Source organism: Callithrix jacchus, chromosome 14, assembly GCF_049354715.1.
Source record: "Callithrix jacchus isolate 240 chromosome 14, calJac240_pri, whole genome shotgun sequence".
Taxonomy (NCBI): domain Eukaryota; kingdom Metazoa; phylum Chordata; class Mammalia; order Primates; family Cebidae; genus Callithrix; species Callithrix jacchus.
Window position 1 is genome coordinate 623,543 of NC_133515.1, and position 26,258 is coordinate 649,800.

The 26,258-nt window shown below is 43.4% G+C and overlaps 3 non-coding genes across 3 annotated transcripts; all 3 read left to right on the forward strand.

Annotated features, from left to right (window-relative positions):
* Nucleotides 1-11,673: 11,673 nt before the first annotated feature.
* On the forward strand, nucleotides 11,674-11,780 carry LOC118151252 (U6 spliceosomal RNA). Its single transcript, XR_004739403.2, has one exon. It is a non-coding gene; the product is annotated as a U6 spliceosomal RNA (small nuclear RNA).
* Nucleotides 11,781-12,991: 1,211 nt separating this feature from the next.
* LOC144579401 (U6 spliceosomal RNA) lies at nucleotides 12,992-13,099 on the forward strand. The gene has a single exon (XR_013526835.1). It is a non-coding gene; the product is annotated as a U6 spliceosomal RNA (small nuclear RNA).
* Nucleotides 13,100-13,812: 713 nt separating this feature from the next.
* Nucleotides 13,813-13,919, forward strand: LOC118151253 (U6 spliceosomal RNA). Its single transcript, XR_004739404.1, has one exon. It is a non-coding gene; the product is annotated as a U6 spliceosomal RNA (small nuclear RNA).
* The last annotated feature ends 12,339 nt before the right edge of the window (nucleotides 13,920-26,258 follow it).

Genomic DNA, 26,258 nt, shown 5'->3' on the forward strand with positions numbered 1-26,258 from the left:
CCCCCCGCCCCCGGAGTCTCGCTCTGTCGCCCAGGCTGAAGTGCGGTCGGTGGTGAGATCTTGGCTCACTGCGACCTCCACCTCCCGAGTTCCAGTGATTCTCCTGCCCGTGCCCGGCCTTTCGAGGGCCTGGAGGCGGGGGTTTCGCCATGTTGACGGGGATGGTTTGGAACTCCTGACCCCGGGTGACCCGCCCGCCTCTGCCTCTGACTACCGGAGTGCTGGGGTGAGGGGCGTGGGCCGCCGGGCCTCGGCCTGCTTTTTCTTTTGTTACTAGAGAAGAAAATGGCGTGGGCCCTCTCGCTATCACGGTATACACTCTGCTATTCTGTGGGATACGCCGTGCGTGTGAGTGCGTGCGTGGGTACGTCCGTGCGTGCGTGCGTACATACGTACCTACGCACGTACGTTAGGTGCGTGTGTTTCTGCGCGTATTTCCGAGTCACGGTGCTTCCTTCCCCCTCAGGGTCTCCGCTCCATTAGTTGTGGGGGAAATGCCTGGGAGGGTGCCGGGCTGACACTTGCATATGTTGTCATCGGGCGTCACCTAGCGGTCACCGGTTCTCCGAAGTCTAGGCGGCGTGACGGGACGCTCTGGCCGCCCGCCCACCGTCAGGAGAGATTGTGGCTTCTCTCTGCCACCCGCCCCCCACCCCCCACGCCCCGAGCCTCACCTCCCCCCCACCCCCACCCCCGACTCCCTCGTTGCCCAGACGACCCCTGGAGACCCTGGCCGGGCCCGATTGTTCTTCTCTTTGATCCGTTGTTTCCCTTTCTTTCTTGGTGTCTTTCTTAACCCATATGGACCCTTCTGCCTGGGTTTTGTGGATGACAGCTCCACTTTAGGCCTTGTCGTTAGTGGGGACTTTCCCGATTCTCCCCAGATGTAGCGAAAGCAGGTAGATGTCCAGAGTGTGCTCGTAAATGGCGTTTCCCAGAAATCATCGAATGAGTGTGGAGGAAGAAACATGCGGTGCCCCCCTTTCAAGGCAGCGATGCCAGCAATCATGAATTAGGTGTCATTGCTGGAGTCGGCTTGTTTCCTGAGTTTCCCTCCGTGCCCACCCCCACCCCAGGCTTGAAAACATTCTAGAATAACCTACTGTGCCTCCGTCTTTTCTCCTTCCTCTTTCTGTCCCCTCCTGCTCCCCTTGGTTTCTCTCCTTCCACTCAGGCACATTCCCCTCCCCCCCTCTTTCTCTCTCTCCCCCCTCCCCCCCACTTACCACCCCTCCTTCCTTCCCTACGTAAACTCACTCAACCACCCTGGCCCGGGCCCTCATAGTCTTTTTTTTTTTTTTTTGAGACAGAGTCTCACTCTGTCACCAAGGCTGGAGTGCAATGGCGAGATCTCGGCTCACCGAAACCTCCGCCTCCCGGGTTCAAGCGATTCTCCTGCCTCAGCCTCCTGAGTGGCCGGGATTACAGGCGCCTGCCACTGCGCCCAGCTAATTTTTGTACCTTTAGTAGAGACAGGGTTTCAACATTTTTGCCAGGCTGGTCTAGAACTCCTGACCCTGAGATCCACACAACTTGGCCTCCCAAAGTGCTGCGATGACAGGCATGAGCCACCTTGCCCGGCCTCTCTCTTTCTTTCTTTTTCTCTCTCTCTCACTCTTTCTTTTTTTCTGTCTGTCTTTCTTTCTCTTTTGCTCTTTCATTCTCTCTGTCTCTCTGTCTTTCTTTCTAGACGGAGCCTTGTTCTGTTGCCAGGCCAAATTACGTTGAGTACAGAGTTTTATTTTCTCTATTTTCTGTCTTTTTCTTCCTTCCTTCCTTCCTTTTCTTTTTTTTTTTCTTTTTACCCGGATACAGGTGGGCTAACACCAAAAATAACATTAGCCTCTTCTTTCTTTCTTCTCGTATCTTTCTTTTTCTTTCCTTCCTTCCTCCCTTCCTTCTTTCCTTTTTTCTTTCTTTCTTTGTCTTTTATACTTTCTTTTTTCCTCTCTTTCGCCCTTCTTTCCTTCATCTCTTTCCTCATTTCTTCTCTTTTTCATCTTTCTTCATTTTCCACCTCTCTTGCATCATATATTTTCTCCAGGTTTTAAAAATTCTGTCTCTCTGTTTTCTCCATCTTCTTCCTCCACATTCCCTGCTTTCTTTCTTCCCTCCCTCCTTCCTCCATGTGTCTTTTTTCTATCCCCTCCCTCCCTCCTTTCCCCTACCTTGTGGATTGTGAAAGTGTCCTCATTCTGTGTCTCTCTGTCACCTGAATGACTCGCGACCGAGTCCTGTGTGTTCTTTCTCCCTCTGAGATGCCTGTGCAAACACCCACACATCATGGGCTTGTCTTTTGAGCCTGTCTCAGTCTACGCAGAGACACGTTTGGAGGACGGTTTCTGTGGAGTTGGGGTGGAGGGCTGCGTTTTCGGCCATGGGAAGACTTTCGGTTTTGCCGTCCGCCAGCTGCCTTGCCATCCGGATCTATCTTTGTGACAGGTTTGGAAATGGTTGTCACCGATTGTTGGTCTCCAACTGGCAGCCGCTTTTATATAGTTCTCTTGGCTTCTGGACCTTCGTTGGCAGCTGCCGAGGGAGGGGACCATTCCCGCTGTGAGCTAGGCAGTGCTCCAGAAAGCCTGCGGTCATCAGGAGTGCTGTCCCTCTGGCACCAGAGCTCTGGCGAGTCACTTGAGAGTCAGAGCTCGGGTGTGCAGGCTATTACAGGGGCAGGCTTTTGCTGAGTTTCCAGGCCTGAGAGCTGTGTGAGGGCTGCCCAGGCTGTTTGACCAGCATGCAGTAGCTCCCGAGGCTCCACCCGCGACCCGCGGCGACCCTCCGGGCATGGCGCTCGTAACCGGGGATCCCTTCCCCGGCGCTATCGCGGGCCTGTGTGGGCCCTGGCCACCTAAGGCACCCACCGAATTTCTTTTCCAAGTCCCCATGGGGAGTCAGTGGCTATCCTGCTCCATCCTCTCAGGGTTCTGCGCCCGGCCGTGGTCCCTCTGCTGTGACACTTTTCTTCCAAGTCCGCGTTCGTAGTCAGAGAGTGGTCCCTGAGTACCTTCAGCCTCTTCTGTGCCCCTCGCGTGTTAGGGGACGGACGAAAGAGTCTTGCTCTGGAGGCACGGGCTGGTCCCTGCATGGCACCGGTGGCCCAGAGGGCATCCCTGACACCGTGGATGCTCCAGTGTGTCTTGGGGTCGACCAGACACCCCTGGATGCTTCGTGTCTGGCAGCGATGGTGGCCTTTTTGGGGACGGATGTCCAGGTCGCACATTTCTGAGTCAGTGATGTGGCAAGTGACTCGAACCCCTGCCCCCTGGGTGGGGTATATCTTTCACTCTGAGTTGGCATTTGGGGCCACCGGGTTATTGCTGACACACTGTCCTCGGGTGACCTGTCACTGGAGAAGTTGGGCGTCTAAATGCCTGGGGGGGTCTCTGGTCTACTGGTAACCTGGGTAACCCACCCTGCTCTCGCTTGAGCCGCCAGTTGGGGCCCGTGTGCCTCGCCTCCTGTGCGTCTGCCTGAGTGTCCTGACTCCCTGGGGGCACCCTGGGCTGGGGTCTTCTCTAACCCAACCGGGTGTGGCAGGGAAAGGTCGAGGCTGGTGGGCTCCCCACTGCTTGTGTGTGCGCTCCCTGCTGCGGGCACCCAGGGCAGTGGTGACAATCCCACCCTGTTGGCTCTGTGCCATGTGTGTCAGGCGTCTTCCTCTCCCCTGGAGTTGTTCACCGTCTCTTCCGCAGAGTGGGGCTGGCCAACTGCAGGCTGGTCGGCTCAGTGGTTTTGGTGAGGCTGACCCCCATTGCTCTTCTCTGGGTCTTTTTTCGATCGATGTGGTGATGTCACGCTCTCCTGGGCCGCAGACGATTCATGGTGGGCCAGTGACGGATATTCACAGGGGATGGTACTGTTCTTGTCCTGCCTGTGGGGGCCCCTTGCTTCTTCTCTCCCCTCCTTTGGGGATTGTGTCAGGAGGTGTCGGGGTACGGGATCTGGCCCGACTTCACTGTGCTACCCCACCCTCTACCTGGTGAAGGCAGTGGAGTTCTCTGATGCAGAAGGCATCCCTCGCTGTCGCTTCCTGTGATTGTTGCCCTGCATCAGTGGCCCCTCTCCACGGCGATGGAGCCTTACCTGCTGGCGTGTCATGTTGCCCTTGTTGGGGTTGTGCGAGTGTTGGCTCCTCTTGGGCTTTTGCGGTTCTCCTGGAGAGCTCTGGGTTGTCCCTCAGGTGTCCCAGGTGGAGCGGTGTTATCCCCGCAACCGGGGCCTGCTCCTTTGGTTGCTGCATCGGGGTCTGCCTGTGGGTCCTAAGGAAAAGCTCAGCTTATCGGGGGGTGTCATGGAGGTGGTTGAGAGGGGTGCACCCCTCCCATGTGGGGTCAAAGTTGCCTCGGGTTTTCCCCCTCTCACCGTAGACTGCACCTCTCCCTTCACCAGGTGTCCCTGAGTGCTTTCGTGGGTGGCCCAATAAGGGGAGACTGATGGGTAGGGGAGTGTGAGCCGCACTCGGTGAGAAAGTCTTTTCTAGCAATCCGAGAGGTGTGCCTTGGGATACCAAACTCCCCCTTGCCTGCTGCTTCTGTTGTGGTAGCGCTACCATAGTGATTGGATTCATTTATGTGAAGCAGAGTTCCCTCTTGGTGACTGGGAGTAGAAGGGTCTGCTGGTCCCCATGCTCAGGACCGAGCGCTGCTCATCTCCTATTGTGGCCCGCACCATTCCCCTCTGAGTCGGGGGAGGGTCCCAACAGGCCTGGCCCTGCGTCCTAGCTGTTAGGGAGGTCGTCGCTTGAACGCTGGGTGCACGTGGTGTTCCATCTGGCTCGTGACCCACTTCCACTGCGAGCCAGCCCTCTGCTTCCTCCCGTGCCTAGCCGTGGCCAGTGCCAATGACTGTGATGTGTGCAGGGCAACAGGTTGGGCCGCCTGGGCCCAGGGAAATGTCCCCATTGTGGGGTGTGTCAGTCACCCAAAGTGAGACCGAGTCAGGGATAGATAAGATTCTGGGCATGTTGCCCTGGTGTAGGGTTTGTGGCTGGAGTCTCTTCGGGGCCCCCAGTGGTGGGCTCGGGGTCCCATGAGGAAGCTCTGCAGTGGTGCCAAGGGCCGGCCGGCATTCCCAGCAAAAGAACCGTGGTACCGCCATTGTGTCTTTGGCAGTGGGATGCTGCGGTCGTATTTTCTAGGTGACCCAGCTGTGCCAGAGATTTCTGCCTGAGCTCTTGGCTGAGACGTGTGCCCCTGCCCTGGTGAGCACTGGCCTTGCATGTGTGCTCCTTCCCCGCTGCCACCTGCAGATCCTTCCCCTGTGAAATGCTCTTTGGCCACACTGGGGAGGCCCAGTATCGAACCCAAGCAGGCTCAGCCTTGTGGGGTGTCAACCCCAGCAACCATAAACTAATGTCCGTATACCAGTAGTGTGTGCCTTGGCTTCGTGACCGGTGGTGGTCGGCCCCGCGCGGGTCTGGTTGATGTCAGAGTGATCAGGTCTGCCTGGCCTGTGTGCAAAAAGACGGTTCTCAAGCGATGGCTGCAGCAGCAGTAGCAATAGGTGGAGCCCTGAGATCTGAAGAGGTGTGAAAGGGTCGCCGAACAACCCAGGAGACAGGTGTTGCTTGAACCCAGAAGGCAGGTGTTGCACTCCAGCCTAAGTGACGAGAGGGAGACTGACTGTATGTCATAATGAAAGGCGTGGCGGGGGGTGGGGTCACCCGACTCCTCGTTTTCTTACAATTGTACACGCTGCTGTGTTGGACTACTTTTCATTTTCTGTTTCTCCTTTTTTTAGTGAGGTGGGTTTTCACCGGGCTGCCCAGGCTCACCTCGAACTCGTGACCTCAGGTGACCCACCCGCCTCGGCCTCCCAAAGGGCTGGGATAGCTGGCGTGAGTCACAGCACCCAGCTCAGTTATTTGGACGCCTTTTCTGACCATAAAGTCCGCGGGCCAGGCACAAAGGCTTTTGGGAACCTGTCCTCCAGGCGTTTCGAAGACCAAGGCGGGCGGATCACGTGAGGATGCGGGTTCGAGACCGGCCCGACCATCATGGTGAAATCCCGTCTTTAAAATGTATACCGAAGCTTGGGTTGGGCTTGGCGGCAGCTAATGCCTGTGATCTTAGCACTTTGGAATGCCGAGGTGGTCCGATCGTGAGGACACAAGTTCGAGACTGGCCTCAAACAAGATGGCTCAGCCCATGCCCTATAAATAAATGTAAAAAAAAAAAAAAACGAAAATTAAAACGCTGAGCCGGAAATGGCATGTGCTCGCTTCAGCAGAACCTACACTAAAATTGGGACGCCATGCAGAAGGCCGCCATGGCGACGGCCCTACGATGATACTCAAATATGTGCAGCGGTTTGTACATTTTCCTTTTTTTCTTGCCATTGTGGCCGTTCTGGAGAAATAACATAGAGGGAGATTTTAGGTACAAAAACGAAAAAAAAAATAGAAACTTAGCTGGACGTGGTATTGTGGACACCTGCAATCCCAGCTACTGGGGAGGCGTTATCAGGACAATAGCTTTAACCCAGGAGGGAGGTGTTACAAGAAGCCAAGATCGCAGGGTTGCACTCCAGCCTGGGTACAAGAGGGAGACTGACTGTACGTCATAAAGAAAGGCGGGGTGGGCGGTGGAGTCACCTGACCCCTTGTTTAGTTACAATTGTACACGCTGCTGTGTCAGACTACATTTCTTTTTCTTTTTCTCCTGTTTTAAGTGAGGTGGGTTTACACCAGGCTGCCCAGGCTCACCACGAACGCGTGACCTCAGGTGACCCGCCCGCCTCGGCCTCCCAAAGGGCTGGGATTGCTGGCATGAGTCACAGCACCCGGCCCAGTTCTTCAGATTTCTTTTCTGACCATAAAGTCGGCAGGCCGGGCACAAAGGCTTTTGGGAGCCCGTCCTCCAGGCACTTCGAAGACCAAGGTGGGCGGATCACACGAGGTTGCAGGTTCAAGACCGGTCCGACCATCATGGGGAAGCCCCGTCTGTAAAAGGAAAACAAAGCTTGGGTCGGACTCGGCGGAGGCTCACGCCTATGATTCCAGCACTTTGGAATGCCAAGGTGGGTCGATCGTGAGGTCACAGGTTCGAGACTGGCCTCGAACGACACAGCGCAGCCCTCTCTATATAAAATAACGTTTAAAAAAAAAACGAACGAAAATTAAAAAGCTTAGCTGGGCATGGCATGCGCTTGCTTTGGCAGCACCTACACTAAAATCGAAATGCCATGCAGAAGGCCGCCGTGGCTGCGGCCCAACGATGACACGGAAAGGTGCAGCGCTCTGTATATTTTCTTTGTTTGTCATGGTGGCAATTCTGTAGAAATAACATAAAGGGAGATTTGAGGTACAAAAACGAAAAAAAGAATAGAAAGTTTTCTGGACGTGGTGGTGTGGACACCTGCAACTCCAGCTACTGGGGAGGCCTTATCAGGACAATAGCTTGAACTTAGGAGGTTGGTGTTGCACTCCAGCCTGGGTGACAAAAGGGAGACTTACTGTACGTCATAAAGAAAGCTGGGGCGGGGGACGGAGTCACCTGACACCTCATTTTCTTACAATTGTACACGCTGCTGTGTCGGACTATTTGTTTTTTTTTTCCTTTTGTTTAAGTGAGGTGAATTTTCACCAGGCTGCCCAGGCTAAACTCGAACTCGTGACCTCAGGTGGCCCGCCCGCCTCGGCCTCCCAAAGGGCTGGGATTGCTGGCGTGAGTAAAAGCTCCCGGCCAAGTCCCTCGGATTCATTTTCTGACCATAAAGTTGGTGGGCCGGGCACAGAGACTCATGGAAGCCTGTCCTCCAGTCACTTAGAAGACCAAGGTGGGTGGATCACGCGAGGTTGCGGGTTTGAGCCCGGCCCGACCATCATGGTCAAACTGTGTCTTTAAAATGAAAACAAAGCTTGGATCGGGCTTTGCAGCAGCTCACGCCTGTAATCCCAGCTCTTTGGAATGCCGAGGCGGACCTATCATTAGGTCACAGGTTCGAGACTTGCCTCGAATGACACAGCGCAGCCCACTCCCTATAAAAAAAATGTAAAAAAAAAAAAAAAAAAAAAAACAGAACGAAAATTAAAAAGCTCAGTTGGGCATGGCGTGCATTCACTTCGGCAGCACCTACAATAAATTGGGATGCCATGCAGAAGGCCGCCGTGGCCGCAGCCTAACGCTGACACAAAAAGGTGTGCAGCGGTCCGTACATTTTCTTTTTTTTCCTTCTTGCCGTTGTGGACATTCTGTAGAAATAACACATTAGGGAGATTTGAGGTACAAAAAAGAAAGGGAAATAGAAAGTTAGCTGGACGTGGTGGTGTGGACACCTGAAACCCCAGCTACTTGGGTGGCGTTATCAGGACAATAGCTTGAAACCAGGAAGGAGGTGTTGCAGGAAGCCAAGATCGCACTGTTGCACTCCAGCCTAGGTGACAAGAGGAAAACTGTACGTCATAAAGGAAGGCGGGGCAAGGGGTGAGTCACCCGACACCTCGTTTTGTTACAATTTTACATGCTGCTGTGTCAGACTACTTTTCCTTTTCTTTTTCTCCTTTTTTAAGTGAGGTGGGTTTTCACTGCCCAGGCTGACCTCAAACTCGTGACCTCAGGTGCCCCTCCCGCCTTGGCCTCCCAAAGGGCTGGGATTGCTGGCGTGAGTCACAGTGCCTGACCCAGTCTCTCGGATTTATTCTTTGACAATTAAGTCGGCGGGCCAAGCACAGAGGCTCACAGGAGCCTGTCATGAGGTGCTTCGAAGACCAAGGTGGGCGAATCATGCGAGGTTGTGTGTTCGAGACCGGCCTGACCAACATGATGAAACCCTGTCTTTAAAACAAAAACAAAACTTTGGTTGGGCTCGGCAGCTCATGCCTGTAATTCAGCACTTTAGTATGCTGAGGCGGGCCTATCATTAGGTCACAGGTTCGAGACTGGCCCGGAACGACACAGTGCAACCCACTCCCTATTAAACATTAAAACAGAAAAAAATTAAAAAGCTGAGCCGGGTATGGCATGTGCTCACTTCGTCAGCACCTACACTAAAATTGGGATGCTACACAGAATGCCGTTGTGGCCACAGCCCAACGATGACACGCAAAGGTGTGCAGCGGTCTGTATTTTTTTTTTTTTTTTGCCATTGCGGCTGTTTTATAAAAATAAAATACAGGTAGATTTGAGGTATTAAAAAAAAATAGAAAGCTGGGCATGGTGGTGTGGACACCTGCAACACCAACTACTTGGGTGGCAATATCAGGAAAATAGCTTCAACCCAGGAGGGAGGTGTTGCAATAAGCCAAGATCGCACTGTTGCACTCCAGCCTGGGTGACAAGAGGGAAACTGTACGTCATAAAGAAAGACGGGGCAAGGGGTGGAGTCACTCGACACCTCGTTTTGATGCAATTGTACACACAGATGTGTCAAACTACTTTGTTTTCTTTTTCTTTTTTTTAAGTGAGGTGGGTTATCACTGGGCTACCCAGGCTGACCTCGAACTTGTGACCTCAGGTGACCCGCCCACCTCGGCCTCCCAAAGTGCTGGGATTGCTGGCGTTTGTCACAGCACCCCGCCCAGTCTCTCCGATTCTTTTTTTTACAATAACGTCGGCGGGCCAGGCATGGTGGCTCACAAGAGCCTGTCATTCTGGCGCTTCGAAGACCAGGGCAGGCAGAACACGCAAGGTTGCAGGTTCGAGACCAGCCCGATCGACATGGTGAAACCCTGTCTTTAAAACAAAAACAAAACTTGGGTTGGGCTCAGCAGCTTAAGCCTGTAATCCCAGCACTTTGAAATTCCAAGGGAGGCCGATCGTGAGGTCACAGGTTCAAGACTGGCCTCAAACGACACAGCACAACCTGCTTTCTATAAAAAAAAACAAAAAAAACCTGAGCTGGGCATGCATGTGCTTGTTTTGGCAGCACCTACACTGAAATTGGGACTCTACATAGAAGGCCACCGTGGCCACAGCCCAACGATGACATGCAAAGGTGTGCAAGTGGTTCGTATTTTTTTGTTGTTGTTGTTGCCATTGTGGCTGTTTTGTAGAAATAAAATACAGGTAGATTTGAGGTGCAAAAAAAAAGAAAAATTGAAATTTAGCTGGATGTGGTGGTGTGGACATCTGCAACCCCAGCTACTTGGGAGGCATTATCAGGACAATAGTTTGAACCCAGGAGGGAGTTGTTGCAATAAGCCAAGATCGTACTGTTGCATTCCAGCCTGGATGACAAAAGGGAAACTGTAGGTCATAAAGAAAGGCGGGGCGGGGCTTGGAGTCACCCGACACCTCATTTTGTTACAATTGTACACATTGATGTTTCGGACTATAAGTTTTCTTTTTCTCCTTTGTTAAGAGTGGTGGGTTTTCACCGGGCTGCCCAGGCTGACCTCAAACTCGTGTCCTCAGGTGACACACCAACCTCGGCCTCCCAAAGTGCTGGGATTGCTGGCGTCAGTCTCAGTGCCTGGCCCAGTCTCTCTTATTTTTTCTCGACAATAAAGTCGGCAGGCCAGGCACAGAGGCCCACAGGAAATCATCCAGGTGCTTCGAAAACCAAGGGGGGTGGATAACGCAAGGTTGCCAGTTCGACACAGGCCCTACTGAAATGGTGAATCCTCATCTTTAAAAAAATAAAGTAAAATTTGGGTTGGGCTCGGCGGCTCATGCCTGTAATTCCAGCACTTTAAAATGCCGAGGCGGGCCGATCGTGAGGTCACAGGGTGGAGACTGGCCTCGAACGACACAGCGCAACCCGCTCCCTATGAAAAAAAACAACATTAAAACAGAAAAAAATAAAAAAGCTGAGTTGGGCATGGCATGTGCTCGCTTCAGCAGCACCTACACAAAAATTGGGATGCTACACAGAAGGAAGCCATGGCTGTAGCCCAACGATGACAGCAAAGGTGTGCAGTGGTGCGTAATTTTTTTTTTGCCGTTGTGGCTTGTTTGTAGAAATAAAATACAGGTAGATTTGAGGTACAAAAAAAAGAAGAATATAGAAAGTTAGCTGGACATAGTGGTGAGGACACCTGCAACCCCAGCTACTTGGGAGTAATCATCAGGAAAATAGTTTGAACTCGGGGGAAGGTGTTGCAATAAGCCAAGATCGCACTGTTGCACTCCAGCCTGGGTGACAAGAGGGAAACTATACGTCATAAAGAAAGGCGGGGCAGGGGGTGGAGTCACTCGACCCCTCGTATTGTTACAATCATACACACTGATGTTTTGGACTACTTTAAGTTTTCTTTTTCTCCTTTTTTAGAGTGGCGGGTTTTCACCGGGCTGCCCAGGCTGACCTCGAACTCGTGACCTCAAGTGACCCGCCCATCTTGGCCTCCCAATGTCTGGGACTGCTAGCGTGAATCACAGCGCCTGGCACAGTTTCTCAGATTTCTTTTTTTGACAATAAAGTTGGCAGGCCGGGCACGGTGGCTCAAGGGAAACAGTCATCCAGGCGCTTCGAAGACCAAGCTGGGCGGATCATGCGAGGTTGCGGGTTCGAGACCAGCCCGACTGACATGGTGAAACTCCGTCTTTAAAATAAAAATAAACTTGGGTTGGGCTCAGCGGCTCACGCCTGCAATCCCAGCACTTTGGAATTCCAAGGCGGGCCGATTGTAAGGTCACAGGTTCGAGACTGGCCTCAAATGACACAGCGCAACCCGCTCCCTATAAAAAAACATAAAAACAGAAAAAAATAAAAAACCTGAGCCTGGCATGGCATGTGCTCACTTTGGCAGCACCCACACTAAAATTGGGACGCTACGCAGAAGGCCACCATGGCCGAAGCACAAGGATGACACATGAAGGAGTGAAGCGTTCTGTAATTTTTTTTTTTGCCATTGTGTCTGTTTTGTAGAAATCAAATACAGATAGATTTGAGGTGCAAAAAAAAAAAAAAATACAAAGTTAGCTGGACGTGGTGCTGCGGACACTTGCAACCCCAGCTACTTGGGAGGCATTGGCAGGACAATTCCTTGAATGCAGGAGGCAGGTGTTGCAATAAGCCAAGATCACACTGTGTCACTCCAGCCGGTGACCAGAGGGGAACAGTACGTCTTAAAGAAAGTTGGGGCGGGGGGTGGAGTCACCCGACACCTCCTGTTGTTTTGACTGTGCACACTAATCTGTCTGATTTCTTTTTCTTTTTCTCCTTTTTCAAGTGAGGTTGGTTTTTACCGAAATGCCCAGGCTGACCTTGAACTCTTGACCTCAGGTGACCCATCCACCTTGGCCTCCCAAAGTGCTGGGATTCATTGCATGAGTCACAGTGCCTTACTGTATCAAATACAGATAGATTGGAGGTACAAAGAAAAAAAAACAGAAAGTTAGATGGATGTGGTGGTGTGGACACTTGCACCCCCAACTACTTGGGAGGCTGCCGCAGGACAATCACTTAAACCCAGGAGGCAGGCATTGCAATAAGCCAACATCACACCATTGTACTCCAGCCTGGGTGACAAAAGGGAAACAATACATCATAAAGAAAGGCGAGGAGTGTGGTGGAGTCACATGGTACCTCGTTTTGTTACAATTGTACACACTGATGAGTCTCATTTTTTTTTCTTTTTCTCCTTTTTTAAGTGAGGTGGGTTTTCATTGGTATGTCCAGGCTGACCTCGAACTTGTGACCTCAGGTGACCCACCCACTTCGGCCTCCCAAAGTGCTAAAATTGCTGGAGTGAGTCACACCGTCCGGCCCAATCTCTCGGATTTTTTTTTAACAGTAAAATCAGCCGGCCAGGCATGGTGGCTCATGGGAGCCTGTCATCAAGGCACTACGAAGACCAAGGTGGGCAGATTATGACAGGTTGCAGGTTCTAGACTGGCCCGACCAACATGGTAAAACCCCATCTTAAAAATGAAAAGAAAACTTGGGTTGGGCTCGGCGGCTCACGTCTGTAATTTCAGCACTTTGGAAGGCCAAGATGAGCCAATCCTGGGGTCCCAGGTTCGAGACAGGCCTAGAATGACACAGTGCAACTTGCTTCGTATAAAAAACAGTAAAACAAAAAATAAGAAAGCTGAGCCGGGCATGGCATGTGCTCACTTCGGCAGCACCTACACTGAAATTTGGATGCTACAAAGAATGCCAGCGTGGCCACAGCCCAAGGATGACACGCAAAATGTGCAGCGTTCTGTAATTTTTTTTTTTTTGCTGTTGTGGCTGTTTTGTAGAAATCAAATATAAATAGATTAGAGGTACAAAAAAAAAACCTGCCAGGCAGTCAGGTGTTGCAATAAGCCAAGATCGCAGCATTGCGCTCCAGCCTGGGTGACAAGAGGGAAACAGTATGGCATAAAGAAAGGCAGGGCAGGGGGTGGAGTCATCCGGCACCTCGTTTTTTTTTACAATTGTACACACTGATGTGTCAGATTTCTTTTTTTTTCTTTTTTTAAATGAGGTGGATTTTCACTGGGATTCGCAGGCTGATCTCGAACTTGTGACATAAGGTGACCCACTCACCTCGGCTTCCCAAAGTGCTAGGATTGCTGGAGTGAGTCACAGCGCTCAGCCCAGTCTCTCTGACTTCTTTTTTAATAATAAAGTCAGCCGGCTGGCCACGGTGGCTCAAGGGAGCCTGTCATCCAGGAGCTGCGAAGACCAAGGCGGGCGGATCACATGAGGTTGTGGGTTCGAGACTGTCCCAACCAACGTGGTGAAACCCTGTCTTTAAAACAAAAACAAAACTTGGGTTGAGCTCGGTGGCTCATGCTTGTAATTTCAGCTCTTTGGAAGGCCGAGACGGGCCAATCCTAAGGTCACAGATTCGAGACTGGCCTCGAACGACACAGAGCAATTTGCTCCTTACAAAAAACATAAAAATAGAAAAAAAGTAAAAAGCTGAGCTGGGCATGGCATGTGCTCACTTCGGCAGCACCTACCCTAAAATTGGGATGCTACACAGAAGGCCGGCATGGCCGCAGCGGAAGGATGACATGCAAAGGTGTGCAGTGTTCTGTAATTTTTTTTTTGCCATTGTGGCTGTTTTCTAGAAATGAAATACAGATAGATTGGATATACAAATAAAAACACAGAAAGTTAGCTGGACCTGGTGGTGTGGACACTTGCAATTCCAGCTACTAGAGAGGCTGTGGCAGGACAATCGCTTGTATCCAGGAGGCAGGTGCTACAATAAGCCAAGATAGCACCATTGCACTCCAGCCTAGGTGACAAGATGGAAAGAGTACATCATAAAGAAAGGCGGGGAGGTGGGTGGATTTCTCTGGCACCTTGTTTTTTTTTTAGAATTGTACACACTGCTCTGTCTGATTTCTTTTCTTTTTCTTTTTTCTTTTTTTAAATGAGACGGGTATTCACCAGGATGCGCAGGCTGGTCTCGAACTTGTGACATCAGGTGACCCGCCCACTTTGGCCTCCCAAAGTGCTTGGATTGCTGGCAAGAGTCACAGCACCCAGCACAGTCTCTTGAGACGTATAGTAAAAACAAAATTTCCCAGAATCAAAACTCATAAAATATACGGTGAAAATGCTTTTTGATATGTGGATTCAGCTCACAAAATTGAACATGTGGTTTGACTTGGAATTTTGGAAACACATTCTTTGTAGAATTCAGAAGGAATTTCAGAGCCCATTGAGTCCTATAGCTAAAAACAAAATATACCAGAATGAAAAATAAGAAATGTTCAGTGAAAATGCTTTTTGATGTGTGGATTCAGCTCACAGAATTGAACATGTGCTTTGACTTGAAATTTTGGAAACACTTCATTTGTAAAATCCAGCAGAAAGAATTTCAGAGCTCATTGAGTCATATAGTTAAAAAAAAATATCCCAGAATGAAAACTAAAATTGTATGGTTAAAATGCTTTCTGATGTGCGGATTCAGCTCACAGAATTCAAAATGTGGTTTGACTTTGAATTTTGGATACAGTTGCTTTGTAAAATTCAGGAGAAAGAATTTCAGAGCCCATTGAATCTCATAGTTAAGAACAAAATATCCCCTAATGAAAAATAAAAAAATGTACGGTCAAAATGTTTTTGATGTGTGGAATCAGCTCACAGAATTTAACATGTTGTTTGACTTGGAATTTTGGAAACACTTTCTTGTAAAATTCAGGAGAAAGAATTTCAGAGCCCAATGAATCCTATCTTTAAAAACAAAATATCCCAGAATGAAAACCAAAAAAAAAAAAAAAAAAAAAAGCACAGTGAAAATGCTTTTTGATGTGTAGATTCAGCTCACAGAATGGAAAATGTGGTTTCACTTGGAATTTTGGAAACATTTTCTTTGAGAAATTCAGCAGAAAGAATTGTAGAGCACATTGAATCCTATAGTTACAAACAAAATATCCCAGAATGAAAACTAAAACAATCTATGGTGAAAATGGTTTTTGATGTGTGGATTCAGCTCATAGAATTGAAAATGTGGTTTGACTTGGAATTTTGGAAACACCTTCTTTGAAAAATTCAGGAGAAAGAATTTCAGAGCACTTTGATTCCTATACGTAAAAAAAAAAAAAAAAAAAAAAAAAAAAAAATCCCAGAATGAAAGCTAAAACACTGTATGGTGAAAATGCTTTTTGATGTGCAGATTCAGCTCACAGAATTTAACATGTGGTTTGACATGGAATTTTGGGAACACTTTTCTGGTAAAATTCAAAAGAAAGAATTTCAGAGCACATTGAAACCTATAGTTAAACAAAATATCACAGAATAAAAACTAAAAAAAAGTACTGTCAAAATGCTTTTTGATGCGCAAATTCAGCTCACAGAATTTTACATGTGGTTTGAGTTGTAATTTTGAAAACACGTTCTTTTTAAATTCAGGAGAAAGAAATTCAGACCCCATTGAGTCCTGTAGTTAAAAACTAAATATCCCAGAATGAAAAATAAAAAATTTACCGTGAAAATGCTTTTTGATGTATGGATTCAGCTCACAAAATTGAACATGTGTTTTGAATTGAAATTTTGGAAACACTTTCTTGTAAATTTCAGGAGAAAGAATTTCAGAGCCTATTGAGTCGTATCTTTAAAAGCAAAATGTCCCAGAACTAAAAAAAAAATAAGTACCATAAAAATACTTCTTGATGTGTGGATTCAGCTCACAGAATTGAAAATGTGGTTTGACTTAAAATTTTGGAATCACTTTCCTTGTGAAATACAGGAGAAAGAATTTCAGAGAGCATTGAGTCCTATAGTTAGACACCAAATATCCCAGAAAGAAAACGAAAAAAACTGTACGGTGAAAATGGTTTTTAATGTGTGAATTCAGCTCACAGAATTGAACATGTGGTTTGACTTAATATTTTGAAAACACTTTCTTTGTAAAATTCAGAAGAAAAACTTTCAGAGCCCATTACGTCCTATAGTTAAAAAAAAATCCCAGAATGAAAACTAGACATATGTATGGTGAAAATGCCTGTTGATGTGTGGATTCAGCTCACAGAATTGATCATGTGGTTTGACTTAAAATTTTGAAAACACTTTCTTTGTAAAATTTAGAAGAAAAAGTTTCAGAGCTCATTAAGTCCTATAGTTGAAAAAAAATCCCAGAATGAAAACTAGATATATGTACAGTGAAAATGCCTGTTGATGTGTGGATTCAGCTTACAAAATTGAACATGTCATTTGACAAGAAATTGTAACAGCACTTTTTTTGTAATATTCAATAGAATGATTTTCAAAGCCCATTGAGTCTTACATTTACAACAAAATATCCCAGAATGAAAACTAAAAACTGTACAATAAAAATTCTTGTTGATGTGTGGGTTCAGCTCACAAATTTGAACATGTGGTTTGACTTGAAATTTTGAAAACATTTTCTTTGTAAAATTCAGGAGAAAAAATTTCAAAGCTTATTGAGTCCAAAAGATCAAACGAAGTATCCCAGAATGAAAACTAAAAAAATGTACGATGTAAATTTTTGTTGATGTGTGGATTCAACTCTCAAAATTGACCATGTTGTTTGACTTGAAATTTTGAAAACACTGCTTTGTAAAATTCAGGAGGAACAATTTCAGAGCACATTGAATTCTACAGTTAATATAAAGTATCCCAGAATGAAAACTAAAAAAATATAAGGTGAAAATTCTTGTTGATATGTGGGTTTACCTCACAAAATTGAACATGTGGTTTGACTTGAAATTTTGAAAACCCTTTCTTTGTAAAATTCAGGAGAAAGAATTTAAGAGCCCATTGGGTCCTATAGTTAAAACAAAATATCTCAAAATAATAACTAAAATAATAGATGGTGAAAATTCTTGTTGATGTGTGGATTCAGCTCACGAAATTGAATATGTGGTTTGACTTCAAATTCTGAAAACACTTTCTTTGTAAAATTCAGGAGAACAAATTTCAGAGCCCATTGAGTCATATAGTTTAAACAAAATACCTCAGAATGAAAACTAAAAAGCTGTATGATAAAAACTCTTCTCTTGTTGATGTTTGGATTCAGCTCCCAAAATTGCACATGTAGTTTGACCTAAAATTTTGAAAACACTTTCTTTGTAAAACTCAGGAGAAAGAATTTCAGAGCCCATTGAGTCCTAAATTTGAAACAAAATATCCCAAAATGAAAACAAATAAATTACGTTGAAAATACTTCTTAGGTTGGGCGCGGTGGCTCAAGCCTGTAATCCCAGCACTTTGGGAGGCTGAGGCAGGTGGATCACAAGGTCAAGAGATCGAGACCATCCTGGTCAACATGGTAAAACCCCGTCTCTACTAGAAATACAAAAAATTAGCTGGGCATGGTGGCGCGTGCCTGTAATCCCAGCTACTCAGAATGCCGAAGCAGGAGAATTGCCTGAACCCAGGAGGCGGAGGTCGCAGTGAGCTGAGATCGTGCCATTGCACTCCAGCATGGGTAACAAGAGCGAAACTTTAAAAAAAAAAAAACAGAAAATACTTTTTTTTTTTTTTTGAGACAGAGTTTTCGCTTGTTACCCAGGCTGGAGTGCAATGGCGCAATCTCGGCTCACCGCAACCTCCGCCTCCTGGGTTCAGGCAATTCTCCTGCCTCAGCCTCCTGAGTAGCTGGGATTACAGGCACACGCCACCATGCCCAGCTAATTTTTTGGATTTTTAGTAGAGACGGGGTTTCACCATATTGACCAGGATGGTCTCGATCTCTTGACCTCGTGATCCACCCGCCTCGGCCTCCCAAAGTGCTGGGATTACAGGCTTGAGCCACCGCGCCCGGCCAGAAAATACTTCTTAATGTGTGGATTAAGCTTTCAAAATTGACCGTGTGGTTTGACTTGAAATTTTGAAAACACTTTCTTTGTAAAAATCAGGAGAAAGAATTTTAGAGCCCATTGAGTCCTACAGTTAAAATAAAATGTCCCTGAATAAAAACTTTAAAAAAGTATTGTGTAAATTCTTTTTGATGTGTGGATTCAGCTCCCAGAACTGAACATGTGGATCGCCTTGAAATTTTGAAGACCCTTTCTTTGTAAAATTCAAAAGAAAGAATTTAAGAGCCCAGTTAGTCCTATAGTTAAAACAAAATATCTCAGAATAAAACTTTAAAAAATGTAAGGTGAAAATTTTTGTTGATGTGTGGATTCATCTCACAGAATTGAACATGTGGTTTGACTTGAAATTTTGAAAACAATTTCTTTGTAAAATGCAAAAGAAAGAATTTCAGAGCCCATTCTTCAATCCTATAGTTAAAACAAAATATACCATAATGAAAATTTAAAAATGGTGAATGTTCTTTTTCGGTGTGTCGATTCAGCTCACAAAATTTAGCATGTAATTTGACTTGCAATTTTGAAAACACATTTGTCATACCATAATGAAAATTAAAAATTCTTAAAAAAAATTCACGGTTTTTTTTTAGTTTCCATTCTGGGATATTTTGTTTTATATATAGGACTCAATGGGCTCTGAATTTTTGTCTCCTGCATTTTACAAAGAAAGTGTTTTCTTTGTAAAATTACAAGTGAAACCACATGTTCAATTCTGTGAGCTGAATCCACATATCAACATGAACATTCATTGTATATTTGTTTAATTTTCATCAAAGTATGTTTTGTTTTAACTATAGGACTCAATTGGCTCTTAAATTTTTTCTCCTCCATTTTACAACAAAACTGTTTTCAAAATTTCAAGACAAACCACATGTTCAATTCTGTGAGATGAATCCACACATCAACAAGAATTTTCACCATACAGTTCTTTAGTTTTCATTCTGAGATATTTTGTTTTAACTATAGGACTCAATGTGCTCTGAAATTCTTTCTCCTGAATTTTACAAAGAAAGTGTTTTCAAAATTTCAAGTGAAACCACATGGTCAATTTTGAGAGCTGAATCCACACATCAACAAGAATTTTCTTTGTACATTTTTGTAGTTTTCATTTTGATATCTTTTGTTTTAATTATAGGACCCCATGAGCTCTAAAATTCTTCTAAATTTTACCAAGAAAGTGTTTTTAAAATTTCAAGGAAAACCACATGTTCAATTCTGTGAGCTGAATCCACACATCAACAAGAATTTTCACGTTATATTTGTTTAGTTTTCATTCTGGGATATTTTGTTTTAACTACAGGACTCAATGTCCTCTGAAATTTATTCTCCTGAATTTTGCAAAGGAAGTGTTTTCAAAATTTCAAGTCAAACCATATGTTCCATTCTGGGAGCTTAATCCACACATAAACAAGAATTTTCACCATATATTTTTTTAGTTTTCATTCTGGGATATTTTGTTTAAACTATATAACTCAATGGGCTCTGAAATTTTTTCTCCTGAATTTTGCAAAGGAAGTGCTTTCAAAATTTTAAGGCAAACATTTTTAATTCTGTGAGCTGAATCCACACATCAACAAGGATATTCACCATACATTTTATTAGTTTTCATTATGGGACTTTTGGTTTAACTATAGGACTCAAAGGGCTCTGAAATTCTTTTTCCTGAATTTTACAAAGAAAGTGTATATAAAATTTCAAGTCTAACCACATGTTCAATTCTGTAAGCTGAATCCACACATAAACAAGAATTTTCATTGTATATTTCTTTAGTTTTCATTCTGGGATATTTTGTTTAAACTATAGAAATCAATGGGCTCTGAAATACTTTCTCCTTAATTTTACAAAGAATGTGTTTTCAAAATTTCAAATCAAACCACAAATTCAATTCTGTGAGCTGAATCCACACATCTACAAGGATTTTCATCGTACATTTTTTTAGTTTTTATTCTGGAATATTTTGTTTTAACTATAGGACACAATGGGCTCTGAAATCCTTTCTCCTGAATGTTACAAAGAAAGGGTTTCAAAATTTCAAGTCAAACCACGTGTTCAATTCTGTGAGCTCAATTCAAACATCAGCAAGCATTTTCTCCATATTTTTTTTTTTTTTGGTTTTCATTCTGGGATATATTGTTTTAACTGTAAAACTCAGTGGGCTCTGAAATACTTTCTCCTGAATTTTACAAAGAAAGTGTTTTCAAAATTTCAAATCAAATCACATGTTCAATTCTGTGAGCTGAATCCACACATCAACAAAAATTTTCACCATATTTTTTTAGTTTTCATTCTGGGATATTTTGTTTTAAATATGGGACTCAATGGGCTCTGATATTCTTTCTCCTGAATTTTACAAAGTTTTTTCAAAATTCGAAGTCAAACCACATGTTCAATTTTGTGAGCTGAATCCACACATCAACAAGAATTTTTACCATACAGTTTTTTTGTTTTCCTTCTGGGATATTTTGTTTTAACTATAGGACTCAATAAGCTCTGAAATTCTTTCTCCTGAATTTGACAAAGAAAGTGTTTTCAAAATTTCAAGTCAAACGACATGGTTAATTTTAAGAGTTGAGTCCACACATCAAGACGTATTTTCACCGTACATTTTTTTAGTTTTCATTCTGGGATATATTGTTTTAACTCTAGTATGAAATGGGCTCTGAAATTCTTACTCCTGAATTTCACAAAGAAAGTGTTTTCAAAATTCCAAGTCAAATTAAATGTTAAATTCTCTGAGATGAATCCACACATCACGAAGTATTTTCATTGTAGATTTTTTTTAGTTTTTATTCTGGGATATTTTGTTTTAACTTTAGGACTCAATGGGCTCTGAAATTCTTTCTCCTGAATTTTACAAAAAACGTGTTTCAAAATTTCAAGCCAAACTACATGTTTAATTTCGGAAGCTGAATCCACACATCAACAAGAATTTTTACAATACATTATTTTAGTTTTCATTCTGCGATATTTTGTCAACTTTAGGACTCAATAGGCTTTGAAATTTTTCTCCTGAATTTTACAAAGAAAGTTTTTTCAAAATTTCAACTTAAACCACATGTTCAATTCTGTGAGCTGAATCCCCACATCAAGAATAATTTTCACCGTACAGTTTTTTAGATTTCATTCTGAAATAGTTTGTTTAAACTATAGGACTCAATGGGCTCTGAAATCCTTTCTCCTGAGTTTTAAAAAGCAAGTGTTTTCAAAATTTGAAGTCAAACCAAATATTCAATTTCGTGACCTGAATCCACACATCAACAAGAATTTTCACCCTATTTTTTTTAGTTTTCCTTCTGGGATATTTTGTTTTAACTACAGGACTCAATGCACACTGAAATTTTTTCTCCTGAATTTTGTAAAGAAAGTGTTTTTAAAGTTTCAAGCCAAACTACATGTTCAATTCTGGGAGATGAATACACACATCAACAAGAATTTTCACCATACTTTTTTATAGTTTTCATTCTGGGATATTTTAAGTGTAGGACTCAATGGCCTCTGAAATTTTATCTCCTGAATTGTACAAAGAAAGTGTTTCCAAAATTTCAAGTGAAACAACATAGTCAATTTTGAGAGCTGAATCCACACATCAACAAAAATTTTCAACATACATTTTTTTTAGTTTTCATTCTGGGATATTTCTTTTGAACTTTAGGACTCAGTAGGTTTTGAAATTTTTCTCCTCAATTCCACAAAGTTTTTTCAAAATTTCAAGTTAAACCACATGTTCAATTCTGTGAGCTGAATCCACAGATCAACAAGAATTTTCACCGTACAGTTTTTTAGATTTTATTCTGAGATTTTTTCGTTTTAACTATAGGACTCAATGAGCTCTGAAATTCTTTCTCCTGAATTTTACAAAGAAAGTGTTTTCAAAATTTCAAGGCAAAGCATATGTTCAATTCTGGGAGCTGAATCCACACATCAACAAGAATTATCACCGTATATTTTTTTAATTTTCATTCTGGAATATTTTGTTTTAACTGTAGGACTGAATGGGTTCTGAAATTCTATCTTCTGAATTTTACAAAGAAAGTGTTTTCAAAATTTCAAGTCAAACCTAACGTTAAATTCTATGAGATGAATCCATACATCAAGAAAAATTTTTATCGTACAGCTTTTTAGTTTTCATTCTGGGACATTTTGGTTTAACTATAGGACTCAAAGGGCTCTGAAATTATTTCTCCTGAATTTTACAAAGAAAGGGTTTTCAAAATTTCAAGTCAAACCACATGTTCAATTTTGTGAGCTGAATCCACACACCAACAAGCACTTTCTCTGCATTTTCTTTAGTTTTCATTTGGGGATATATTGTTTTAACTATAAAACTCAATGGGCTCTGAAATTCTTTCTCCTGAATTTTACTAAGAAAGTGTTTTCAAAATTACAAGTCAAACCAAATGGTAAATTCTCTGAGCTGAATCCACACATTAACAAGAATTTTCATTATACAGCTTTTTCGTTTTCATTCTGTGATATATTGTTTTAACTACAGGACTCAATGGGCTCAGAAATTCTTTCTCCTGAAATTTGCAAAAAAAGAGTTTTCAAAATTTCAAGTAAAACCACATGTTCAATTCTGTAAGCTGAATCCACACATCAAAAAGAATTTTCACCAGATTTTTTTTAGTTTTCATTCTGGGATATTTTGTTTTAACTGTAGGACTCAATGGGCTCAAATCCTTTTTCCTGAATTTTACACAGAAAATGTTTTCAAAATTTCAAGTCAAACAAAATGTTAAATTCTCTGAGATGAATCCACTAATTAACAAGAATTTTCATCATACAGCTTTTTTTTTTTTTCATTCTGGGATATATTGTTTTAACTACATGACTCAATGGTCTCTGAAATCCTTTCTCCTGAATTTCACAAAGAAAGTGTTTTTAAAATTTCAAATCTAACATGTTTCATTTGGTGAGCTGAATCCACAGATCAACAAGAATTTCTAATGTACAGTTCTTTAGTTTTCATTCTGGGATATTGTTTTAACTATAGGACTCAATGGACTCTGAAATTTTTTCTCCTGAATTTTACAAAGAGTGTTTTTAAAATTTCAAGGCAAACATCATTTTCAATTTTGTGAGCTGAATCCACACATCAACAAGGATATTCACCATATATTTTATTAGTTTTTATCCTGGGACATTTTGGTTTAACTATAAAACTCAAAGGTCTCCGAAATTATTTCTCCTGAATTTTACAAAGAAAGTGTTTTCAAAATTTCAAGTCAAACCACATGTTTAATTCTGTGAGCTGAATCTACACATCAACAAGAATTTTCACCGTACTTATTTTAGTTTTGATTCTGGGATATTTTGTTATAACCGTAGGACTCAGTGGGCTCTGAAATTCTTTCTCCTGAATTTTACAAAGAAAGTGTTTTCAAAATTTCCAGTCAAACCACATGGTCAATTTTGAGAGCTAAATCCACACATCAACAAGAATGCATACCTAATGTGTGCAATAGGTACTCATGTATTGTGCACACATTATGTACATATATAATGATTGGGATAACACCATATGTACACGTGTACAAATATGTGCCCACTAAACTATGTACACATGTAGATATAGGTGCAAACTATGTACCTATGCAGAGCATGCTATCACCAGAGCCCCCCTTTTAGCAGCCCCCAAGTCCACCCTGGCTGCTTAAGGACAACCTGGCTAGGGGGCTTTACTCACAGCTTTTACCAGAGGGCCCGTAAGAGCTCCCAGGACAACCCTGGCTTTTTACAGAATTGCTGGTTAGAAAGCTGAGCCCACAGCCCCACCAGAAGTCCTGCAGCGGCCCCCAGGCCCAACCTGGCTGCTTAAAAACACCCTGGCTAGGGAGCTGTGCCCACAGCCCTTGCCAGAAAGCCTGTAAAACTCCCAGGCCCACCCTGAATTTTTAAAAACCTCCTGGCTATAAAGCTGTGCCCACAGCCTTGCCAAAGGTCCCATAGCAAGTGCCAGGCCCACCCTGGTGTCTTAGACACCCCCTGGCTAGGGGCTTTGTCCAAGGCCCTGCCAGAGGGCATGTAGCAGCCCCCAGACCCACCCTGCTGCTTAGGGACACCCTGACTAGGTGACTGTGCCCACAGCCACCCCCAGAAAGCCTATAGTAGACCCCAGTCTTACCATGGCTTCTTAGAAACACCCTGGATATGTGGCAGTACCCACAGCCAGTGCCAGACTGCCTGTAGCAGCTCAAAGGCCCACCATGGCTGCTTAGGGACCCCATGGCAAGGGCACTGTGCCCACAGCCCCCATTAAAGGGCCCATAGCAGGCACCAGGCATATAGTGGTTGCTTAGGGACCCCCTCACTTGGCCACTATGCCCACAGCTTCTGGGGACCAGCTATTTTGAAAATGTGGTGTAATATGATACTGGTGACCATATCATACAGAAATGAAAAATTTTTTTTTATATATTAGGCAATAGCTCTAGTCACACCTCTGCCATATTGACAAAAATGTCATCCTCACCCCCCTTATATTAGAATTGAGAGCATAGGGGGGTTTCACCCCTTGCAATGTTTAATTCAATATAATTGTTTTCTTGTTTACATTAGTGACCATATCAGAGCATGGTGTACACCTCTTGCCATATTCAGAGTATTCCCTATAGGTGGGAACATTTTCCTCTCCTTCTCTGGATATTAGAAACAATATCCCAAGACCAGCGTTCAGCCCCAGTCATGTGAGTAATGTCATCTGTAATCCCCTGGTTATTAGGAACAACATCATGGGGGGTTTGTGCACTTTCTAAGATATTTGGAGTAATATCTTTCAGTTGTTAAATATTAGAAACAATACTACAGTGGTGGTGTACACTTTCTGCAATATTCAATCTATAGTCATCCTTTGTCCCCAGGATATTAACTGCATCACAGAAGTGTTTTACTTTGACTGTGATATTGAAACAATCTCATAGTGTACACTTGCTATCACAATGACAGTAATACCTACTTAAAATATGATGCATAATATCAAAAAATGCACAAACATGTGGGTATACCCACTTTGATATCAAAAGTCATTTTTATCTAATATATTAGAAATCATATCCCAGAATATACTCGATATGTACACTTATTGGAATATTACAAACAATGCACAGAATACGTACCATATGTACATTGACTTTTGGGCATATGTGTACACAATACAAATGTATAATAAATGTACATAATCTGTACAATATGTACAAGTATATGTACACAATATATACACAATAGGTATATACATAATGTGTACAATATATTCATTTATTGTAACACTGCAATGATATAATCACAACAGCTTATAAAATCACAATACACTAATAATATATAATATAAATAAACATATTGCACACATTATGTACATTTACATTTATTGTGATATTCTGATATGTACACATATACATCATGTACCCATTACATATGGATGTACAATATATGCACATGTATATATGTGTACAAAGTATGTACATATGCACACTATGTCCACATACATACATGTAATGTAGATATGTACCTTCTGTGCATAAGTACATACTATGTACACACATGCGTGTACACCCACTTGGGTAACCAAAGTAATTTCTATCTAATATGCTAAAAGAAATATCCCAGAATGTACTCATGTGTACATGTATTGGCATATTGCAATAAATGTATATAAGATATAGTCTGTACATTTAGTCTGCTATATATATGTGCACACAACACAAAAGTTAAAAAAATGTACATAATCTGTAAAATGTTTTATATTTTTATAATGTGTACACAATGCATAGGTACAAAATGTGTACAATATGCATATTTATTGTAATATCACAATGATATATCACAACAGCATATATAATCACAATAAACATGTAATACATATTAATATAAATGTACATATTGCAAACATTATGTACATTAACATTTACTGTTAAATGATGATGTGTATCCATGTACATCATGTACCCATTATGTACAGGTGTAGAATATATGCATGTGTACATATGTGTGCACAGTATGTACATATAGACACTATGTACACATATGTACATATAATGTAGACATTCTGTACGCAAATACATAATATGTATAATCTGTACAAGTATAAAACATGTACAC